General features: G+C 41.9%; 1 protein-coding gene across 15 annotated transcripts in view; it reads right to left on the reverse strand.

Moving 5' to 3' along the window:
- The window catches only part of NRCAM (neuronal cell adhesion molecule), a 109,177-nt gene extending 88,357 nt beyond the window's left edge, over positions 1 to 20,820 (reverse strand). For 6 of the 15 annotated variants that reach the window (XM_026038931.1, XM_026038934.1, XM_026038929.1 and 3 more), the window contains exon 1: positions 20,799 to 20,819. The gene's annotated coding sequence lies outside the window, so the exon portion shown is untranslated. Of the gene's footprint in view, positions 1 to 20,798 lie in introns of all 15 variants that reach the window. The other 9 variants (XM_026038927.1, XM_026038928.1, XM_026038926.1 and 6 more) reach the window with 3 other exon arrangements.
- Between the last annotated feature and the right edge of the window lie 349 nt (positions 20,821 to 21,169).

A 21,169-nucleotide genomic window follows, 5' to 3' on the forward strand; every position in this document is an offset into this window, starting at 1 on the left:
GATACGCTGCACATTAAAATATCAAACTTATCTGTAGAAAAGTAACAGTAGTTTATTATTCACTTTGATGGCGGCTTAGCACAATATGCAAAACCTTACACTGGTGACTCGGGAAGATCAGTTTAGTTTCCTGCCAATTTGATCAGTGCTCATCGCATAATTTCTTTCAGAAAATTGTAATAAAAGCTTTTTCTTTTTAACTGTGAAATTGCGGTCACCTGGCAAAACGTTAACTGTGACCAGACGTCTCTTGTACCTGTTTCTTCCAGTGGCAAAAGGCATTTTCTCACAAGGGACTCTCTAAACCGCCCTTTCAGAGCAGCCTGTTGCTCCCACATAACAAAGCCCTGGGCCCAACACGTTGTTGTCCTGGTAACTGCGCAAGTTCCCTGCACGCCGCTCGCCTCTCTGGCCTGGCCAGCCCACAGCGACGCCTTCGTCTTTACCTGGGCACTCAAATCCCACCCCAGTGATATTCCCACCAGGAAACGCCTCTTGTAAACAGGAACCATCCCCACGAGGCGAGGCCAGAGGTGCTGCCTGCGTGGAGCTCCGGGATGAGGCCTGGCGCCCTTGGGCAGCCCCCGGAGCGGCCCGCGCCACAGCAGCACCCGCGCAGGCCCCGGCGCTGCCTTGGCTGGCTCAGCCTGGACTAAAAGCACTAAGTAGCTCTGTGTTAGGGCTGCTGGGACTTCGCAGTGCCCAGAGGAAATGCAGGTTATGCAGGGTGCATTCGGGCAGCCTATTTTGTAAGGGACTCGTTTTCTCAAACAGACTGCAATGTGGAGGCAGAGCAGTTCTTGTCAATTAGTCGTCCTTGATGGGCAGAATTGTCCCTGTCCACCTTTTAGTAGTGGTAAGGAACAGCTGTAACTTCAGGGGCTATTTCTAATTGTTAGGCATGTTAGGTAGGGTCTTAAACCCACAGGCAGTTTGTGCAGAAGACTCCATAGCAAACCCAGAGCTTTGCAGGTTCTCAGACCACAGACCCTCTTTTCCCAGAGAGCTCAAAGACTCATTTTAATGAAATATGGAGAGGAAGGAGAGGAGATGGTTTCACTTACACCTCTGAACTAAATATATACAACCTGGGATGTACATCAATGAATTACCATTTTTTCATATTTTCTTGAGAGAAAAGAAACTGCCCCAGAACAACTGCTGAACTGTTTTGAACTGCTGCGTGTGAAATGGTCAGGATATCAGTCTCTTTGGATGTCTGGACTACATTCATGCTGCTCCAAAAATAAATATTTGCTATAGTTCTTCTTGACATCTGCTGCTTTAACCTATTTAGAGTCCCCGACCAGATTCCTTCTCTGTGAGGTTATTTTCTCTGATAGTCTCTTAGGAGGGAGCTTAACAAAAGCTTGAAACTCCAATGAAATTGTGCCCATGAGTTGTGTAAAACACATACAGAAGAGCACCCGAACATCCAAAAATCAGCTCAGGTATACATGAAACAGCAAAGAAGCAATCTTGGTTTACTAATATACTGTATGGCACCTTTTTCCCCTTTGAAAGTCAACTTAAAACTTGGAATTATTATTCACAGAGCGAGCCACATGGAGACTATACTTTGAATGTCTTGGAAGTCAACAAGAAAAGTTGCATTGATTTTACCAGGGCGAGGGATACTTCCACATCCAAACTTATTAATTAATGGAGGAGTATTCGTAACCTTAGAGAACACCACGAATATATGAATCAAAACACAACACAACAAAACAAAACAAAAAGAAAGAGGAGGAGCAAAGAAAAAGGTTTAAAAATGTACTCAAACCCAATTTGTTTAATAAAAAGCCTAAAGATTAAATATGACACGTTTGCTAATATATTAGACATATTTGTGCTTAAGTAATTTTTCATTTTCTTTCTTCTATTAGCATGTTGTGGATGGGTAATATAAACCTGTTACTCTTCAGCACCTGAGCATTAATAACTGTATAATGCTTTGTTTAAAAATGTGTGAGAAAGATAAAATTCAAATAGTATAGTTGCTTTAGAAACATTTATGCTAATATAGATTAAGTGTGGATAGACTTCAGGCAAGGACAATGAAGAATGAAAAGAGCAAAGATGATGATACAAAATCATGCAAAAAGTTCAAATATAAAAAAATCAAAAAACAAAAATTCCATTTTCATTTTACAGACTGACCACATGATTTTAGATAAAATATATTCAGAACAGTAATTAAAAACATTCTAATGTTCTTAATGGAAAACTTGAATGTAGTAGAAAAGGCAATACCTAGGTTTCTCTTTAAATTAATTACATAGATAAATTTAGCATTTCCTTTTAGTTTACAATGACTCACAAAGTTATTTAATACAAAAAAAAAGTCATAGGGAACTGAAAAAAGGTTTGTTTTGTGATATATAGAATGTACGTAAGTATATTCCCTCCCAACCTCAACCATTCTGTGTTTCTGTGATGTTTAAGCACAGTTTTATGGTATTCAGTATTACAGAGCTCAACTATTCAATCTCATGTCATTCTTTCTTTCAGAATTAAGGACTGATGAGTAGTCCTCTGAAAAGTACCCTGTTGGTTGAGCCAGTAATCCATCTTTCTGTCCTATCTATCTTATTTCTGGCGGTTGCCAACCCCAGATGATTCTGACAAGCTAGTAATAGAAAACAATATCCTGAAAGTATACCAGAAATAATCGCTCAGTTTTCCATTTCTCATACACACATCCTCACAAATACATTTACTAAGACACAAAGTCTAACACAGATTGTATTTATAGCCTCTAAAACAATGTGCTATTTTTTCTTGTTATTTTATAATAATCAAAATTATCCAATATTATAATAATCAAAATCAAATCCGAATTTCATTTATCTTTAATACATTGCAAAGTAATGTCTTTCCTCCCCAGACATCAAATAAATTATAGTTGTATTGACTGTAATACCTAGATAATTAAGCAAAGTCAAATGCTTCAGTGAGACACACAGCAGAGGTTTATTCCCCCTTCCAGACATAAATTCCATTTCCAGAGGAGTAAACTCCATATCCTTACAATTCCCCTATTCAGATAAACCAAACTTATTGATACTAAGTCACAAACTGTAACTATTTAAACGACCATCCAAAAGAAAGAGAAAAAGGAAAACTGGCTACTACCTTGAGCATGCAGCGATACAGTTCTCTTCCCATTTTCTTATTAGTGAGAGCTAAGAACTGGTAACACTCCCTCCTTCCCGTTGTAATCCTGACAAAACTGTGCTGTTGCTGGACTGGGTGCAGAAGCATGTGCAGAAAAGGGCTGTTTCCAGCAGCCAATCCCTTTGTCCTTGGACCTCCCAAGCTTCTGTGTGATCAGCACGGGCTTTGTGGCAACACAATACGGGTTAAACATTTCCCTGTATTTATTTAAAAGCAGAGCTAAATCTGCTTAGCTGCGTGAATCTTTTAGTGAAATGATGCTCAGTGTATTAGTATTTCTTTTTCCTGTTTAAGAGTGACTTCCATCTAAGAAAAAAACAACCCTATAGTCCTTCATTATACACAGCACTTAAAGAGTGCAGCCAGTCTAACGATTTTTCTCCCCATCTTTCCTTATCCATAAGGAAGTATCTTGCCTCTTCTAACTGAGTGGCCTCGTTTCTACGTTTCCTTTGGGTGCTCCTCGATGAGCTGCCAGCAGCGAAGCACAGGCCTCCAGCGGCAGGGCCTGAGAGGCAGATTGCTGCAAAAGCGGCTGTTTACGCTGACAGGTGAAATTCCAGTGCAGGCAAGCAAATTTATCCATGCCCGGAAATAAATGAAAACATTTCAGGAGAGCTGAATGTGCCTGGCCTGGGGAAAACTGGGCCACCAATTTCTCGCTTCACATGAATCTCTCTGGACCCCCTTTGCTTTCCAAACAACTACCTTGAAGCAATAGGGATTCAAAATAGTGGTGCTTTCAATTTTTTAAGAAAGAAACACTATTGAAAACCTGTAATTTCTGTTCTGCCACAAAATAAGACTTTTTAAATTCAATAAAAGAATGTTTCTAGCGTTAAAGGGTTTGCTGCTCTTTATAGGTAACAGTCTAGGTATTGTGGCAGCATGGACTAGCAACAGCGTTAGTTCAGAACAGTAGCTTCATCTGCACCTTTGCAAACGATGCTGTTTCCACGCCTTGTTTAAAACAATGCTTTCCTTCCCCAAAGCACAATCTATATGTAAAAAATCTCCTTCCCAGCAGAGTGCTAGGGAGGGCCAGCCCTGCCTGCAGCCCCCGACCTCTTCAAGGGGATGAAACAGAACCGGAGGCTCCCAACGGAGCTGCCGCTTTACAAACGCAGCCTGCTGCGAAAGCTGCCACCAACTTAGCGGAGGATCCTTGAGCCTCCAAAACCCAGAAATTACCATTATGGGTGACTTGTTTTTCATCTGAAGGCTTATCGTCAAATAATGTGATCTTGATTAGGCAAAACCTCTGCCATTCAAAGTTGCTCCTTTCTAATTGCACATTTACAGCTGTGTACTTTAATGACACCAGCTGACACGAAATGTAAACGATTAGCTGCTTAGCAAACCACAAATGCGGTACAATATTAATCTATTATTCATACTTAGCACCATTTAACTCGTGCAAAAGCTCAATTTTCCAAATTGGTATTTTCTTAGCTTCAATCATTCCTTCTGAAATCAGGAACAAGACAATCTTCCTTGCTAATGTCATATCCTAACTATTTGTTCCCCTCTGTTTCTGATAGCACACAAAAGAAGAAAATAGTTGAAATATAACGGATTGAACAGCTTGTTGTTGGGGTTTTTTTTTGTCTGTTTGTTTAACTAGGTTTAAGAGGTGACTATTACTCTGAATTTTAGAGCTGCCTGCGGAAGGGATGGGTCTGGTTCTGCAGCCTGACTGACCAAGCCTAATGGGAATGATTTCTGCACGCTGCTTCCCCACGGCCGGGCACCCATTACACCGGCAGCACCTCTGGGGCCCCAGGCTCTTGCAGCGCCCCGCTGTGACTCCCACTTCTCAAACAGCAGCTATGCAGTGGGCTGCTCCAAACATGCAAAAAATGGAGGTGCTGTATTTAATGGACTGCTCAAAAGGCCTAACAAAACCTGTCACTTGACTGTCAGGACGGCGGCTATGAGAGTAAAACAGATTCTTTGTGACGGGTTGTTACAAAAGAGCCCTCTGATCGGATTCTCTTACCTTGCAATACATTTCTCGTCTGAGAAGGGCTTCAGTGATAGCAGCTATCCTTTTCCTCCTCAAAAAAAACCATGTCCACCTCTGAATGTGCTCACAGGGATGCAAGTATTTTATAGTATTATATTATATTATATTATATTATATTATATTATATTATATTATATTATATTATATTATATTATATTATATTATAATATTATCTGTGCTATCTGGTTTTACTTCTTATTACCATCTTAGTCTCAGGAAGCTTTAAACAAATACAACCATTAGAAAAGCCCTATTGCACAATTTATATATTAACAGAATTACTTTTTTAATCTATTAAATTATTTAAACTAGTTCTAAACTAAAGCTCATTGACTGGATTTACATATACTGACCTAATTTCTCTTTGTGATTAAAAAAAAAATGTTCACACAGCTCCTATACTATATTGACAACATAGCAAACAAGCAAAACAACATGCAAAAAAACATGGTTTGCCATGACTTAGTCTAAAAGCAAATTTTAACAGTATAAAAACATTCCATCAAACTTCAGTGCCTGACTCCAAAGTTTTTACATTTTCAAAGACAGTTACAGGGAAAAACCAGAAGCAAAATGCTTTGCTAATGTATAGCTTCCTTACAATGCTTTTAATGTGTAGCTAATGTAATTATATTAGCTTAGGTAAAGTAGGAATGACTGCAGATATGTAAAACACATAATACAACCATTTCATACAGATCATAGGACTGTTTGATATCTAAACATAATTCAAACAGTTAACTTATAAATTATACCCAGACTGTGAATGAAGACAGAAGCTGTTTTCTGTGAGCAAGTGCTACTGAGAACACCCGTGATGTGTGATGTGCACATTCACCACCCAGGCAAGTCATTCCTTGAGACCTGCCCACTAGATGATAATCATATTCTAAAAAAAAATTGCCCAGTGATACTCATTTCTCACCCATCTCTCTTTCTTGCCTGATTTTTTCATTTTTCTTCATAAATGCCCTCCACATTTTTTTTCTAGGTTGGTGGTCAAGTCAAAAAAAAAAATAAAAACCTCAAATCATTTATGTTTTCTAAGAGCAAAGTCATAATCCATCAAAATTTAGTATAATGTAATACTCAGTTGAGATCTCAAGCAGTTCAATAGTTAACCAGAATTTAATGGCAGATTCTTACTTCTGAGAACATGGCAGGAGAGACTGGCCAAACTGTGAGGGATCTGTCAGTCAGCAAGGACAGGGTCCTTCCAAAGAATCCAGGGACGGGGTATGAACATAGGAAACATACAGGAAAGACAAAGCTAAAAGCTAACATAAAATATTTGTGCACGACAGGACAATCATGGCACTGTAATGAAACTTCACTTGTTATTTTGGACGTTGAATGTTTTAAAAGATTCTGCATACCCCATGATTACAACTGAGGTTATGTAGATACAGCAGAGACTGATGCATTAAAAGCCCTGTTTGGGTGTATCATCACCCACAAAGTCTGCTTGCACGTGCACCTGGAGGACAAGAGGATAATATTTAATTTTAATGACCGCAGAAGGTTCAAGAGTAGGGGGCTAAATAGGTGGCTAGAAGGTTTTGTTTGTTTTTTTGTTTTTTCATCTTCATTCCTTGAAGTGAAAATACCTCAATTTCCTAGGGAATTTTAAAAATGCAGTCTTGACTCCGCCTTATTCACTGCACGTGCTTTGATAGAATCCTAAATTTCTTTAGCATCTATTAATATGTTTCACATTTTTTTATAAGCAAACAGAACTCTAGATTTTTTTTTATTTTTTTTCAGCATTTAATTTATTTTAGATTCCTAGTAAAGTTCTGGGATTGTAATTCTGTGCATAAAACTATAACACACATCTTATTTTCAGTTTCTTTGTGAAAAATGCCCTTAGGATTAAGAGTTTGAAAAGACATTAAAGTATAGAGGACATGCATAAAACCCTGCTACCTTCCTGGCTGTAGCAATCTGTGAAAGCAATATTAAGTAATATGGCATACATAAGCACTGCCTACTGCACATAAAAGTGACACTGTGCTAATACAATATGTAATTGGGGAAAGAAAGGGCATAAAAAGCTTGTACAAGACTGACTGGGACAGCATATACATGGTAGATGCTGTGTTTTGAATAGTCTAATTTTTCAGTATGAAAATAAAAGCCAGGAGCCCGAAGTTGGCAACTGAAATACATGGCAATTGTTAACCAGCAAGGGTCATCAAACAGTAGTGCGGAATAAAGACTGAAGAAATAATCTTGGCAAGACAACAGAGCCCCTCAGGCATGTGAAGACACATAAGAGGAGAATTCAGCCCTCTGTATATTCTCCAGTCCGAATATCTGGGTCAGGAGGTGAATTTTAAAGAGTGAGTATTAAGTCATTATTAATTATAAGTCATTATTTTTAAGTGCTATTCTGATCAATGTGGTAAAGTATGGGTTTTTTTCATAAATTTCTACCTGGATTAACAACAAAACACAAGACTGACTTTTAATATGAAAATTTAAAAAAAAAAAATGCAAGAAAAAAAATCAGTTGGAAGTGTACAGGAGATATGGTATTAGATATATCAACACATTTCATAAGAGAATGTTGTTTTCCTCTCATGTAAATAAGCTAGTTGTATGTATATGGAAAGACAAGTTTGTAGAGGGAGCTTGACAGACTAGAAAGAAATGTGAAAAAGAAGATGCCACCATCACTAACAGAACTACTTAGAACTTGAATTGCAAGCACTTTTACTGGTTTTAGCAGCTGCTACAGAAACTTCATGGACCTGTCTGAATTAAACCCTTGCCATCACCTCCTAAGCAAAAATTTTCTCTTTTTTTTCTCCTGTAAATATAAAAGTAGTGCTATTAGGCCAGGCTTAGCCAATTATTCCTTACTATAAAATACTATAATAAACAAAACAGGCTAAGTGCTTATAAGTGAAAAAAAGAGGAACGGTATTTTTATTGCACATCCCAACCATTTCTAATGGGATACAAATCAATCTGCATAACTTACAGGGATTGCTTCAAACAAACAAAAGCAAAACCCCAAAAGAGGCATTTCCTGGAGCTGGGGGCTACTTCATTCACAGTTTCCTTTACAGCCGCCCTTGAACTACGGGCGGGAGGAATGTGCCTCTTCCAAGCATCCTGACACTACAAAAGATCCAAATAACCTACTTTTTCATTTCAAAAATAAGTTTTGTTTCAAATTTATTTCAAAACCATAGCAGTGTCTATGTCCCGATTCTCCTTCCTCGCCTCCCTTCTCTCCTTGCTGTGTTCTCTTCATCTTTCCTGCGAGCGCCCGAGCTGGCTCTTTGCCGGCTGCAGAAAACCGCTCCGGGCGCCTTTGGGAAGCCAGCCTCGCACTGTGCCGATTCCCCGAATCCTCTACAGGCAGAGACTTTGTTCCCACCCAGGAGGTGCTCATGCTGTTTACCGCACTCAGAAGCCATCGAGGAGAGTGAGATTTCCCAGAAGTGACTCCAGCGTCACACGCTGACAAAAGCCCTTGTCAAACAACTCAGGGTTGATTAATCTCCTTATTTCACCACCTATAGCCAAAAAGTTTAGCGCTGCCGTGGATACAAGTAAGCAGGTTTTCTCCGTTTTGACGTTACATTTTGATGAGGATGTTACATAATCAGATTCAAAGCATTAAGTCCAATTACACTACGATTTTCCCTAGCACTGGCCTACCCTGAGGGCGCAACACTTTGCCCTTTCTCCTCGGGCACAGCGATAGCCTTGAGACTGTGCGAGGCAGCCTCGGGGCACGGGGCACAGAGCATCGCGCTCCTCCTGCGCCCAGGTGAGGAGACGTGTGGGCAGCTGCGCCAGTAACCGCAGCCTCGGCTCCAAAGCAGCTCCCTGCCGCTGAGCTGCCCTGGCTAACGTGGGGAAACGGAGCCCAGCCTAAAGCCCCTGCTGCTCCCCTGTCCCAGCTCGCAGCCAGCTGAGCTCACGGGTGTCTGGCAATGGACTGGAAGGCTCTCTAGCTGTCTGCTGCTCTTCGTCTCACAGCCTGAACGAATTTAGCAGCTCTCCGCTTCAGTCGGGCCTGCGCGCTCGCCTGACAACTCGAGACTGATCCGCCTGCCGCTCCTGAAGGGCCCTTTCCTGGAGGGACACAGAGAACAGGCCGTGGTGCAGCAGGCCTGGGCCCGCTATGCGGCGGTCCCGCAGAAGCGCCCGCTCCCTCACGCGCAGTGGGGCAGTCCCTGCTCGCTCAGTCTTCACCTTCCCCCAAGCGGTACCGACTGCAGAGAGGAACAGCGAAGATGCTAAGAAACTCCCTCACCGCCTAAAGAGCCTGTCTGTGTTGTACTTGATATATATGCATTTTCTGTAGTGATAACAGATCCCATAAGAGTTGGGCTGGAAGGGCATGTGAAGGAGAACGTGAGCCAAGCCTCCCGCTCAGCAGGATCAGCTACAGCAGTTGCATGGGACCTGACCAGGCAGGTTTTGGCCATGGCAAAGCAGACCCAGAGCCCGCAATGTCTCTGGCACTCTACTTGAACCACCCTCACATTAAAGAAGGGCTTTTTTGTGTTCAGGAGGAATTCCCCATGTTTCAATCCTCATGTGTCGCCTCTTGCCCTGTCACCAGGCACCGCAGCCCCCTGAGAAGGGTCTCCAAGTTCAGAGCCATAACACTTTCCCAGCAGAAACTTACACACATTAATGGGATCATCCTTCTCTTCTCCAGGCTAAACAGTCTCAGCCCTCACAGCCTCTCCTGGCATGACAGATGTTCAGTTTCCCCATGGTTTCTGTAGCTCTTTAGCAGATGCACTCCAGCAGATCTGTGTCTTTCTTGTTACTAAGAAGCCCAGGACTGGACCCAGATCTGTAGCTGTGGCCTCAGTGCTGCCGAATTGAGGGGAGGGATCCCTGCCTTTGACCTGCTGGCAGCGCTCTTAACTTTTGTAAATACGTTGCAGTGACGACTGATCTCAAAGAAATCGCCGTGAAATGTTTACTTAGAGCAGAAAATAAAAATCAGGGCCTTCAAATCATTCATTCCTGCAGCCTTGTCAGGACCACATTTGAGTTTAATTACATTTGAATAATTCCATATTATTTTTGGAAATAAGACATTTGATATTTTCTTCATAATTATACCTTGCTTTCACAGTGCAGTCCCTCAAGGCGGCAGAGTGCACCATGCTCCTGTTTTTACGCTGTCAAATGACTCGGAGTTAGCAACTAACTCTTCTAAACCTGCATTAATACAGACATTTCATTTTTATGATATCTATTAAAAGAGAAATAAGCAGCAACCATTTCTTGTTCACTTCTGCAGCAACAGAGAATAGAGCTACCAATATTTTCTTGGAAGACAATAAAGCCATATAGCAACATCTATATGAATTCCATAATTAAATCACTCCTTGCCCTCCACACACAAAAGTTTCAGCAAGTTTGCAAACACTAGAAGCAAAGGGAAAGTAGGGAAAGTAGGGAAAGGATGGGAAAGTAGGGAAAGTAGGGAAAGGATGTGCACAATATGCAAAAGGACAGGGAAAACAGGTGTTAGTTTGGTTAATTTAATAATTTAATTTAATAATTTAATAATTTAATAATTTAATAATTTAATATAGAACTTTTAATAAAGCAATTAACAGCAGATTCATCATAGCCAAATTCTCACACACCCAAACTCCCAGCAGGCTCAATCTTCAGTTTGTACAAACTGTAGGACTTCTGCATTCTCTAAAGCACAAAATACTCACAATATTAACACAGCCAAAAAAAAAAAAAAAATCTCCATTGTTGTTTAGAATTATTTTAGTTTCTCCTTATTTGTGCCCTTTGTCAAATGACTTTTCCTCTCAGTTTAAAAGCCAGACAGCCGAGAAATCTCCATACGTCTGACCTTTGCAGAAATCTCACACAGCTATGCAACCACTTGACTGATCAGACATGAGTTTGAAGACTGGTAAGGAAACACTGTGAATAAAATGAACACAGATGAAAATTTACAATCAAATCTACTGCAAGTGGTGTGATAGTTTCACTATTTAATAGATGTTCTATTATCATGTAGCAAATGTGGTACTTAAAAGAGTTTTAACCTGAAATTTATGCATCATTAAGATGATACTTCTTGTGGAACAGCAGGGCAAAGAGCAAGGCACTTTCCTTTCACCATGGACTGCAGAATATGCTACAGATTTTATTTTTTTTAAGTCACCCCCAACTTGACTAGCAGCAGATGCCTCGCTTTTTCATAGCAGCTCCAGGACGAATGTGCACGGAGCAACTCCTTGGTTTAGGAGCCCAGGGCTGCCAGGAATCCAGCTTGGTTATGTGCAGTTTGCTCTCTGTTGAGCAGATCTGCTTTGCAGCGGCCTCCGCTTCGACTGCACAGAGGGGACAGCGGGAAGAAGGGCCAGAGGCAGACAGGACATCTTGGAGCCGACAGACCCGGCGCACTGGGCTACCTCCTACCTCCTGGGCTAGCTCCTTAGCACCAGGGTTGCCTCCTACCTCCTGGGCTACCTCCTACCCCCAGGGCTACCTCCTGATCTCCAGGGGTAGCCTCTGCCTTACACCACAAGGGTGTTAATCGAGCCCAAAGCTGTAACACATTATCTCCTACTTGGAGCAGGAGGAATATCACATTTGCATTTCGTATTTCCCTAATTAAATACAATCTGTTTTAAATGCACCCTCGACTACCAAATTACACAGTGCACGTAGAACTGCAAAGCCTTCCGAGGCTGCTGGAAATACCTGCACGCAGAGGATGGGATTCTGCCAGCACCATGGGATCCGGTTCCACGTGGCCGCGGCCTGGAGCAGAGCGCGGCGCCCGTGGCTCGCTGAGGTACCTGGAGCCCAGGGCCCTTCCGCGGGCAGCGCTCCCGGCCCAAACCAAGGGCAGGTTACAAAATACATCGGATTGAATGTGAGCTCAGGATGGCGGTGGGGTTTTGTTTGGTTGTTTGGTTTTTTACCTCAGACACTTCTAAGGGCACGACTACTCTTGCTTCTAGTTTTTTTTTCTGGTATATCAGTATCATCCATTTTGTTAAAGAGAAAAACCTGGAACAGAAGTGGTCTGTGAAAACTAATGCTTTAACACCCACCAATAACGTCACCGACAAGTTTACTTTTCTTCTTAGCTCTTTTTGCACGCTTTGCTTAAGAGATCAAGATCCAGCAATTAGAAGAGGATGTACACTTATGTGGGACAAAAGCTGCACTGATAAAAGCGGATTAAGATTTAATGAAAACGGAGGTTATAAACTACAAGTCAACACATTTCCCTCATTTAGTCCACCTTTTGCATTGATCACCTCTTCCAATTAAAAAAGTCTCTAGTGCCAATGAATTAGATTGTCCCCTCTTTCCAAACTCTAAGTGTTTTTCTAACTTTATTAGTATTTACAGGAAAAATAAGACCTGGAAATTTAATCAAAGTAAATCATCTTAGTTAAATGAGTTTCCACATGTGGTCCATGAATGCAAATAAGTTTAATTTGCCTTTCCCGAGATCATGCTCTGATAAGATGGGATGTTCCTGCATCGTCCGAGCTGGTGGCGTGTTGCTTGTCAGGCCCCTCGGAGGCCGTGGGTTTGGGGTCAGAAGCTGCAAGGGACCAAATACCACGTTACAGAGAGCACAAAACCTACGGGAGTCCTGCAAGATGTACCTGGAGGAAGCATAGGGATTTCTGCAAGAAATACAAAATAGCTGCAGAAATAAAACTTATCAGTTCAAATATCAGTTAGGATATTAAACTGTTAAAGTGAGTATGGGGGACTAGGCTTTATTTTTTGGTATTATTCACTGTATTGTTATATTTCATTCCACTGTTGCTATGGAACTGTTCTCCAAGAGGAAAATGGATGTTTCCTCCCTGTAGCAGCACAGTTTCCTCCCTGTGCAGCAGCACACCTGCAAGTTCCTTAAAAGAAAAGATTTTATGGGCATATATTAATTGAGGGTAACACACAGACACTCATCCTTTGAAGTACTCTGGTAACCTTTAAAGCATGAAGTAAACTGGAACTGTGCCGCTATTAAATACTGAAGGACATTTTGACAAACAAGCAAGATGGCAAGATGTCTATTTTATCTAAATAAAAAAAAAAAGAGCATTTGAACTTTTTTAAAAAAAGATTTAAGTTTAATAATTTCACTGTAGAACTTCCAGCTTCCTGACAATGTAAGAATTTTGCCTTCATGGCAGTTAAAATACTTGAAAGTTTCTTTATTAAAAGAATGAATAATTCAAACTATGTTTTGTAAAATCAACCCCAAGGAAATGAGAGTGAGATGAGATTTTTTTTAATGTTTTGACTGATGTAGAACTAGTGCAATGAAACCTAAGGCTGAGGGCAGCTCTGTTGTTAAAATATCTCACGTTGCTCTGCTCTGTCCTTGCAAAGGCCCTGACCTTCTCCGTGTCATCAGATAAATGATGTTGAACTTGCATTGATTTCAGTGACACCAGAGAGCCGAGGGACAGCACTTGTCAGATGGCGGAGCAATCATGTACGTTCCCTCACCCTCCTGTGCTAACATGCAAGATAAAGTCAGATGATATAAAAGAAAGAAGATATAAAAGAAAATATCTTAATTACTTGCTAAATGAAAAGTTGCAAAATCTTTAATATAAATTTAAATGCAATACTGTTTTACAAGGCATTTTACAGGCAGTTTCACAACGCCATTTAAATTACCACAGTCAAACAGCAGCTCTTAATTTACACATCAAGTTGGAGTCCCAGTGATTGAGGGCTCAGGAAGAGCAGCAGACAATGTCCTGCAACACGACACACACAAACACAGGTAGTCACAGCACCACGGTCACACTGCCCTGTTCTGCAGGGCCCTGCACAGGCTCATTTCAGTCTGCCTCAGGTTTCCTTTTATTCCCTTGTATTTACCCACAAGCAGCACCCTTTCCCCGGCCCTAGGCACACAACTGTGAGTTCCCAACCTACTCTTTAAATGGGTGATTTATTTAACTACCTGCATCACCACAACTGCCAGAGCCTCCATCCAGATCAGGGTCCTGCCCATTATGGCAGACCCTGCATTAAATCCATACCAAGAAGCGGTCCCTGCTCAGCAGACTTCACAGTGCAAATGATTCTCCCATGCAAAGCAGACTTCGTTGCACCTACCAAGACTGCTGCCAAACAGAGCCTTCCTTTTCCCCTGCTGCTCATCAGAGGCAGGTGACTACTGCAGCTGGACACCAACAACAGGCAACAGCACAGGAAAACAGCTAGGTCCTTTCTCCCCACCTTTTAGAAATCATCAACAGTCTACAGTGCTGGGCAAATAAACCATGAAGTGTCTTCATTTGCCTGTCTGTATTTTTGCACCAAGTATATATTGTTTCTTAGCAGTAGCCAGTGATAGGACAAGGGGCAATGGGTGTAAGTTGCAACACAGGCATCTGTATGTGAGGAAGAGCTTCTTTCCTGTGAGGGTGACAGAGCCCTGGCACGGGCTGCCCAGGGAGGCTGTGGAGTCTCCTTCTCTGGAGATCTTCCCAACCCACCTGGATGCCACCCTGTGCCCCATGCTCTGGGTGTCCCTGCTGGAGCAGGGGGTTGGACTGGATGATCTCTAGAGGTCCCTTCCAACCTCAACGACTCTGTGATTCTGTGATAAATATATTTATACAGGTGATAACACCTGTCAGAGCTACAGGGTATGTAATTAATTTTCACCACCTGCTGAGAAGGTGACTAATCCAGAGAAGCCACCTGGCTTCTCATATAAGAAACGACACAAGATAAAGCAGGAAAATAAAAATAAAGAATGCCCCCAACATCTCTTTTCCTCACAATTTCTAGGGTTGTTTTTGGCACAACAAGAGGGAAGAGGAATACTAAACCTGAAACTTTCTTCAGAACTGATTTCTCTCTTGGCTACAAGCTTGGAAAAGCCACCAGTGTGTGTGCAAATTAAGAGCACACACATTAAGAGTCTGAAAACTTTACTGAAAAGAACGTTAGAAATCTGACAAGATCCATATGGGAGCCGACTGCCCAGCCCTGGCTGTGCAGAGGGCCCGAGGGAGCGGGGGACTCGCCTGGGCGCCCAGGATCCTGCGGCCACCCGGCCTGGGCACCCACTCGGGGCAGCAGGAGGGACCCCCGGAACCACCCGGCAGCGGCCGCAAACAGGGAGGTAAAAATACCCCACTGGTGCTGGGAGGGGTGGTTCACGCTACAAAAGGGGAGTTTCTGCAAAAACAGCTCTGCAGAAGACTCTGGTATTGAACAATCCATGTGTAAATCAGTTCCTTGAACGTATGCGTCGCCAAGCCTCCAATTTCATCTATATTGCATAAACAGCATATGGCGCAAGAGTTACTATTAAGATGAGTCCTGTTTCTGTATCAATAATTAAATCAAAATTTCCAGCAGCAATTTTATCCTTTTCCCTTAAGTAAGCAGATCGTTTATTACACCAACTCCAGCCCGCTTCGCCACACAACGATCCTACTCAGGACACGGGGCTGCATTGCACGAGCAGCTTCTCCAGCCTTTCTCTCAAATGCCTGATTTTGCAAGTTTTCTAATGCTCTTTTCAATGAAGTCTCCATGCCAGATGTTCAGAGGCATTTTCAGAGAGAGAAATCCCACCAAACAGCACTATTATAAATAATGTCGGTTACTGCAAACCTCTCTAGTGATGTAAAGAGGAGGAACTGCAAGAAGGGAATTTCTTTCTGTGCAGGAACACCAGGAGAGAAAACATGTGCTTTGCAGGGGATTACACAGCAGCAAAACGGCAGCTCCGAAGCTTTGGCATCAGCCTTGACACAGTAGATGCCTTTCTGCACAGTTCAGGAACCCTTCTTGTACCTCTCTATTTCTCCTTTTCTTACAGCACAGGATCCTTAACCTGCTCTCATGCTTGCCCCTACTCAGGCCTCAGCTTTCTAGTTCTTTCATTTTGAAGGAAGGACATTCCCGCAGAAGAGGCCAGAGCAGGAGCGCAAGCTCCAAACTGCCCCATCACCCATACTGGTTGGCAGCCTCCGCCTTGGCTCTCGCAGGTCACTCCAACTCGGCTTCCAAAAATAATAGTACTTTATTCTTGGCCCATTCGCAATAGCATTAGGTTTAGCCTAAGGCTGCAGTGGTTTGGGTTCATTAGGCAGCCTCCCAACACCATCCAAAGGCAGCTCTTGAACTCTCAGAAATGTCCTCAAGCTTCCCAGGACACACAATATGCACAACCCAATACACACGACGAGTAGAGAACATCCTACAAGGCTTAATCTTGGTGTTATATGAGACACTTTGAACTCGTTTCCTCACAAAAATCCTTACCAAGTGGCCACCATGTGGGACATGGAGGTGTCCCGCAGTGTTACACAGAGGCGCCAGCCTGCCCTGGAGGATGCAGTCCCAGGCAGTGCCAGGACAGCCCCGTTGCACCGCTGGATGAGGAAGGGACCATCCCCTTCTCCACCTGCAATTCCCACTCCTAGCTGCCTCAGCTCCACAGTTCCTCTCAGCTGCAAATCCCCCTCTCCACTGTTCTTGTTCCCCCGCATCATTAGCTTTTCACCCCTGTCCAACAGGCAGCGCGCGCGGCGCAAGGGGAAACATCCTTCCTTCCAGCCCTTTCACCCACTCCTTTGCCAAGTCCCAGATTTGCACGGCCCCAGGAACTTGCTACTACAGAAGTGGCCTCCTCAGACACCTGCGAGGGTCTGCTCTGCACTCAGGGCAGATACAGTATGTCTTCTTTTCTTAATACAGCTAATGAGTTACTGCTGACAGTGGGCAAGCTGAAAGGTATGGAAAGGTCTTCAACCTAGCCAATAACAGACATATTTTTATGAAGTTGGCAAAGGCTGCCTTAGCCAAAAAGCAGAAGTTGTTAAATAAGACAAGCTGTTTGGTTTGTAACATCTTGTCCTCTGTCCTCATAGGTGCCTGAAAGACTTTGCCTGAAGTTTTTCGAAGCATTTGGAGCAAACAGTAAAGTCAAACAGCTTTAACAACAGACAGCACTAACTCCCTCCTTTAATAATAAAGCATAAGGCAAGACAAACTGCTACAATACATTTATTTCATGCAGTGTATCTTATTATTGTGCCTATATGAATTAAAATAACTCTAAATAGGAATCATATCAAAAATTAATCTCCAGTTTGGAACAGTGATCTAATTTTAGTTCACCACTGCCAAAAAAAAAAAAAAATCCCAATGTAGAATTTTGTTCAAAGTATTAAACTGTGAAAATTGTTTTCCAATACTTTGAAAACCCTGCAGGATAAGACTGCATGCAGCATCGACGCAGCGGTTAAGGCAGCAGCATCTGTTCTGCTCACAGCAGGTAATGCTTAATGACTTTCATGCAAGTGGCCCACTTTCTAAGCAGCCCTTGAACGACAGGAATGCAACAAATGAGCATCAAACAATATGTCTTATTTTATGATATGTATTTATGGTAAGTATTTTTGTGATATGATTTATGAGAAGTCCTTGGGGCCAAGGACCCCCTCTAGATAAAGGGGCACCTGAACCTAATGAGCAGCTATCCTTTCCATTTGAAATCACCCAGAGGAGGCAGCTTTAAATGCCCACACGCTTTAAAAACTGATGTCTCAGCTTCCCCCACACGGCATCCAGAAGGTTTTCATTTGAAGCAGCAGAAATCTAAAATTAGGAAGCCTGAATGCCAGGATGAGACACACTGAGCACTGATTCAGATTCTCTCATTTAGATGCCGGAGTTAAAAATGGCAGAGCCAGTGCTGTGCAGACTCTCCTGTTTTAGCCCATTTTGTGTTTTAATTTCTCCCTCGGGTTCCCTTCTCCTCAGAGACACCCTCCTGCACCCGCACGGGCCAGCTGTGCCCTTGCCCCAACCCTTTACCTGCATGGACTGACTAGAACCCGTCACTGGCAGCAGGTGGTTGTCTGGCGCAGGTACCTCCTATACAGGTTCCTATAAATGTCCTGTAGTTTGTACATCTGGACAGAGATTCCGGGGTGGAAGAGCTTGGACTTTTCATTCTTTCATTTTAGTGAATTATATCTAAGTTGTTTTATGTGCAAATATACTGCATATAATGCATCTTCATAACAGAGTTGTTTCAATAATGTCATAGCAAACAAGAATTAAAGTGTTCCTAATGTTAACTATTTTAAAAGCCATGCATACCATTTTAGACAAGGAGGCTAAGAGCTTTTAAGAAAATAATTTATTGGATCTCAAATGTTATGACTCTAATCTTGTACATATATAAACAAAACTGTATGTGCTAAATTATATTAAGAGTTAGCATTTTGTTGTATTTATTTCCAAATTGTTGGCCATAGTTGCCTTGTTTCTACCTTAAGAACAGGCAATATCAAAGGCTTCCAGAGGATTGAAAAATTAATGAACTCTGGCTAGTTTGTGGACATAAATTCATACCTCTAGCAGCAGAAAAATAGAGAATTTAAAAGATGTCACATCTTTCAAAAAGAGTGTAATTAATAAGATGAACTTAAATAGCTCTCAAATCCAATCATGAGATATACATTGAAAAAAAATCTCTTAAAACGTCTTTAAATACTGAGACCACTGAAGCTTTTCAAGGTTATTATGGTGGGGGCGGTTTTACTTTGACGCTACCGTGAAGAGAAGACCTGCCATATGTTCCCAATTACCCTGTACAGTTTAACAAATTATCTGCAGATGTAAATAAGAAAATTTAAGAAAATTTAATAATTAGAAAATGAGAGACTGCAGTTTTTTTGGAAACCTTTAAACAAGCAGTTAGAAAAGTAATCATGTCAATAATGCTGAAAGTGGTATTCTGTTTTCAAATTAAACAGAAAAGCAACTGTGCTTGTAGAAAAGTAGCTAAAAAAAAATTATATTACTTTGTTCACTTGAAAAAATATTGTTTAGCCAAATGTTAATGTTTTGAATAGGGAAATGGTGTTTGGGAAGAAATAAATACATTTTCTGGCATATGAATTGTGTTCAATTTCTGTATTATCCTGCTCTAGTCACTTTTTAGTAACAACACTGGATCCATCCAGAGCAAATGGATGAGCAAATGGATAAGCAAATGGAAAGATTTATCCAGAGCCTAAGAAATATGTGAAAAATGGATCTGAAAGTACTCAGCATGAAGCAACTCAGACTGTGCTCCCTCCCCTACCTTGCCTGAACACCATTTTTTCACTCTACTCAGATGGCTCAAGGTGGTGTTAGAAAGCAGCACAGGTTTAAAGCTCCTTGAAATGGAAGAGGAAACGTTAAGTCATTAAAAAAAACCCCAAAAACCTTGCCCTCCAAATATCGATTGCTAGAAAGTCTAATAACCTAAACTGCAATCTTGTATGTGGAAAGACCATGGTTGAAGCTACAGAGAGTTAATGAGGAAAAGTAATGAGGCCTTCCGAAGGAAGACATGCTAGCAAAGCCTAGTGATCAAGTCCCGTTAACAGCTATTAGAGCAGTGCAAGAGGTATCAGGAAAACACACAATTATAAAACAGGATGTTCTCACAAGAAATGATTAAAACTGGAGATCGTCATCTGAACAGAAGGCTGCTGTCAGCATTCCCCTTCACACTATAAAATGCTGATGCCAATACTCGAGCTCCATGGGTGCTTCTCCTCCCTGCATCAAAAAAATCACGGCATTTCTCACTACATCAGTTTTCCAAAGCATACACAGTGGACAGCAAGAAGAAAAACTGCACAACAACCCTATACTTAGGCTTAAACTGTGATGTGAGTCTTCTAAAATCCTGCCAGGTGAAGATGCTAACCTTTATGTTCAAATTTCCCTAAGGAAGACATGGAAGGTGTCACTATGTTCCCAAGGCGGCATCATCTGCCTGGAGATGCACAAAAGTCATTACAAGGTCCTTATGACTGAGCTGCAAAGTTAAACGAGGCCCCGTCTCACTTGTCATGAGAACCACTGCAAGCTGGTTTAACACTTTTAGGAAAAAACGTCTAATGACAGGGAATTAACATGTTCTCAAAACAGCGTTTGTAACTGCAGAAAAAGTTTCTCTGGGTTCTGGATTTAAGCTTAGGAGAACCTCTCTTGATCTCATGGAATTTTAGTGCTATTAATAAAGAAAGAAATAAAATGGCACTCTGTGTATCCTTGTTCTTACGATGCGTTGCTGTGCCCCACTCAGGTGCCATCCTGAGGATCACAACAAATGCAGCATCCAATAGGGATCACCAGCTCTTTTCTGTACATCAGCCTGAGCTCCACTGAGCATCTGAAGGCAGGTAAGTTCAGCTAAACATACATATTTGCCTTCCCTAGACAAAGATGGGAGTTTTCACAAAGCAGCTGACAGTGGTATATCCCAGAATTCAAAATAGCCCAATAATGATAACTTAATGGTCTAGAATTAAAACGACAAAAAAATAGGAACCTGGTAGGGAGCAGTGTCAGGAAAAAATGTTAGGGAATGTTAGGGGATGTTAGGGAAGATGTTAGGGAAACCCAGATAAAGAATTATCTAGGTGTCCCTGACAGATGACATACAAGATACAGTGGAAAGAGAGGATTTGTGTTTAGTTGCTCATGGTTATTTAGAGGATTAAATTAGGTTGCCTATCCAGTCCCCTATTAGGGAAGGATACATGAAAGGATAGCACGATACCTCTCTGACTTCGAGGAGATGAAGCAAGTAGAAATCTCGCTTGGAAGGAAGTCTAAGAGGCAGTGCAGAGCAGACCATGCAAGTTCAGCTTTCCAGTCATTCCCGTGCTTCAATAAATGGGAAATGTTAAATTCTAACCTGCTACGGGAAGGAAAAACACACACACACATGCGCATAACCCGCCCCTCCCCAAACATCACATCGCTTCTCTTTTCAAATGTTTAAGCCTTCAGCTACAAGTGCCTATTTTGACCTTTTCTATCATATAGCAACAGGTATTATAGAAACAGGTATTATAACAAAAAGCGGCCCTGCAGAGGGAAGGCTAGAGGAGCAGCCTAGCACGAGGGCCAGTCATCTCCAGCAGAACA

Source organism: Nothoprocta perdicaria, unplaced genomic scaffold, assembly GCF_003342845.1.
Source record: "Nothoprocta perdicaria isolate Ctin4 unplaced genomic scaffold, notPer1 scaffold_22, whole genome shotgun sequence".
Classification (NCBI taxonomy): domain Eukaryota; kingdom Metazoa; phylum Chordata; class Aves; order Tinamiformes; family Tinamidae; genus Nothoprocta; species Nothoprocta perdicaria.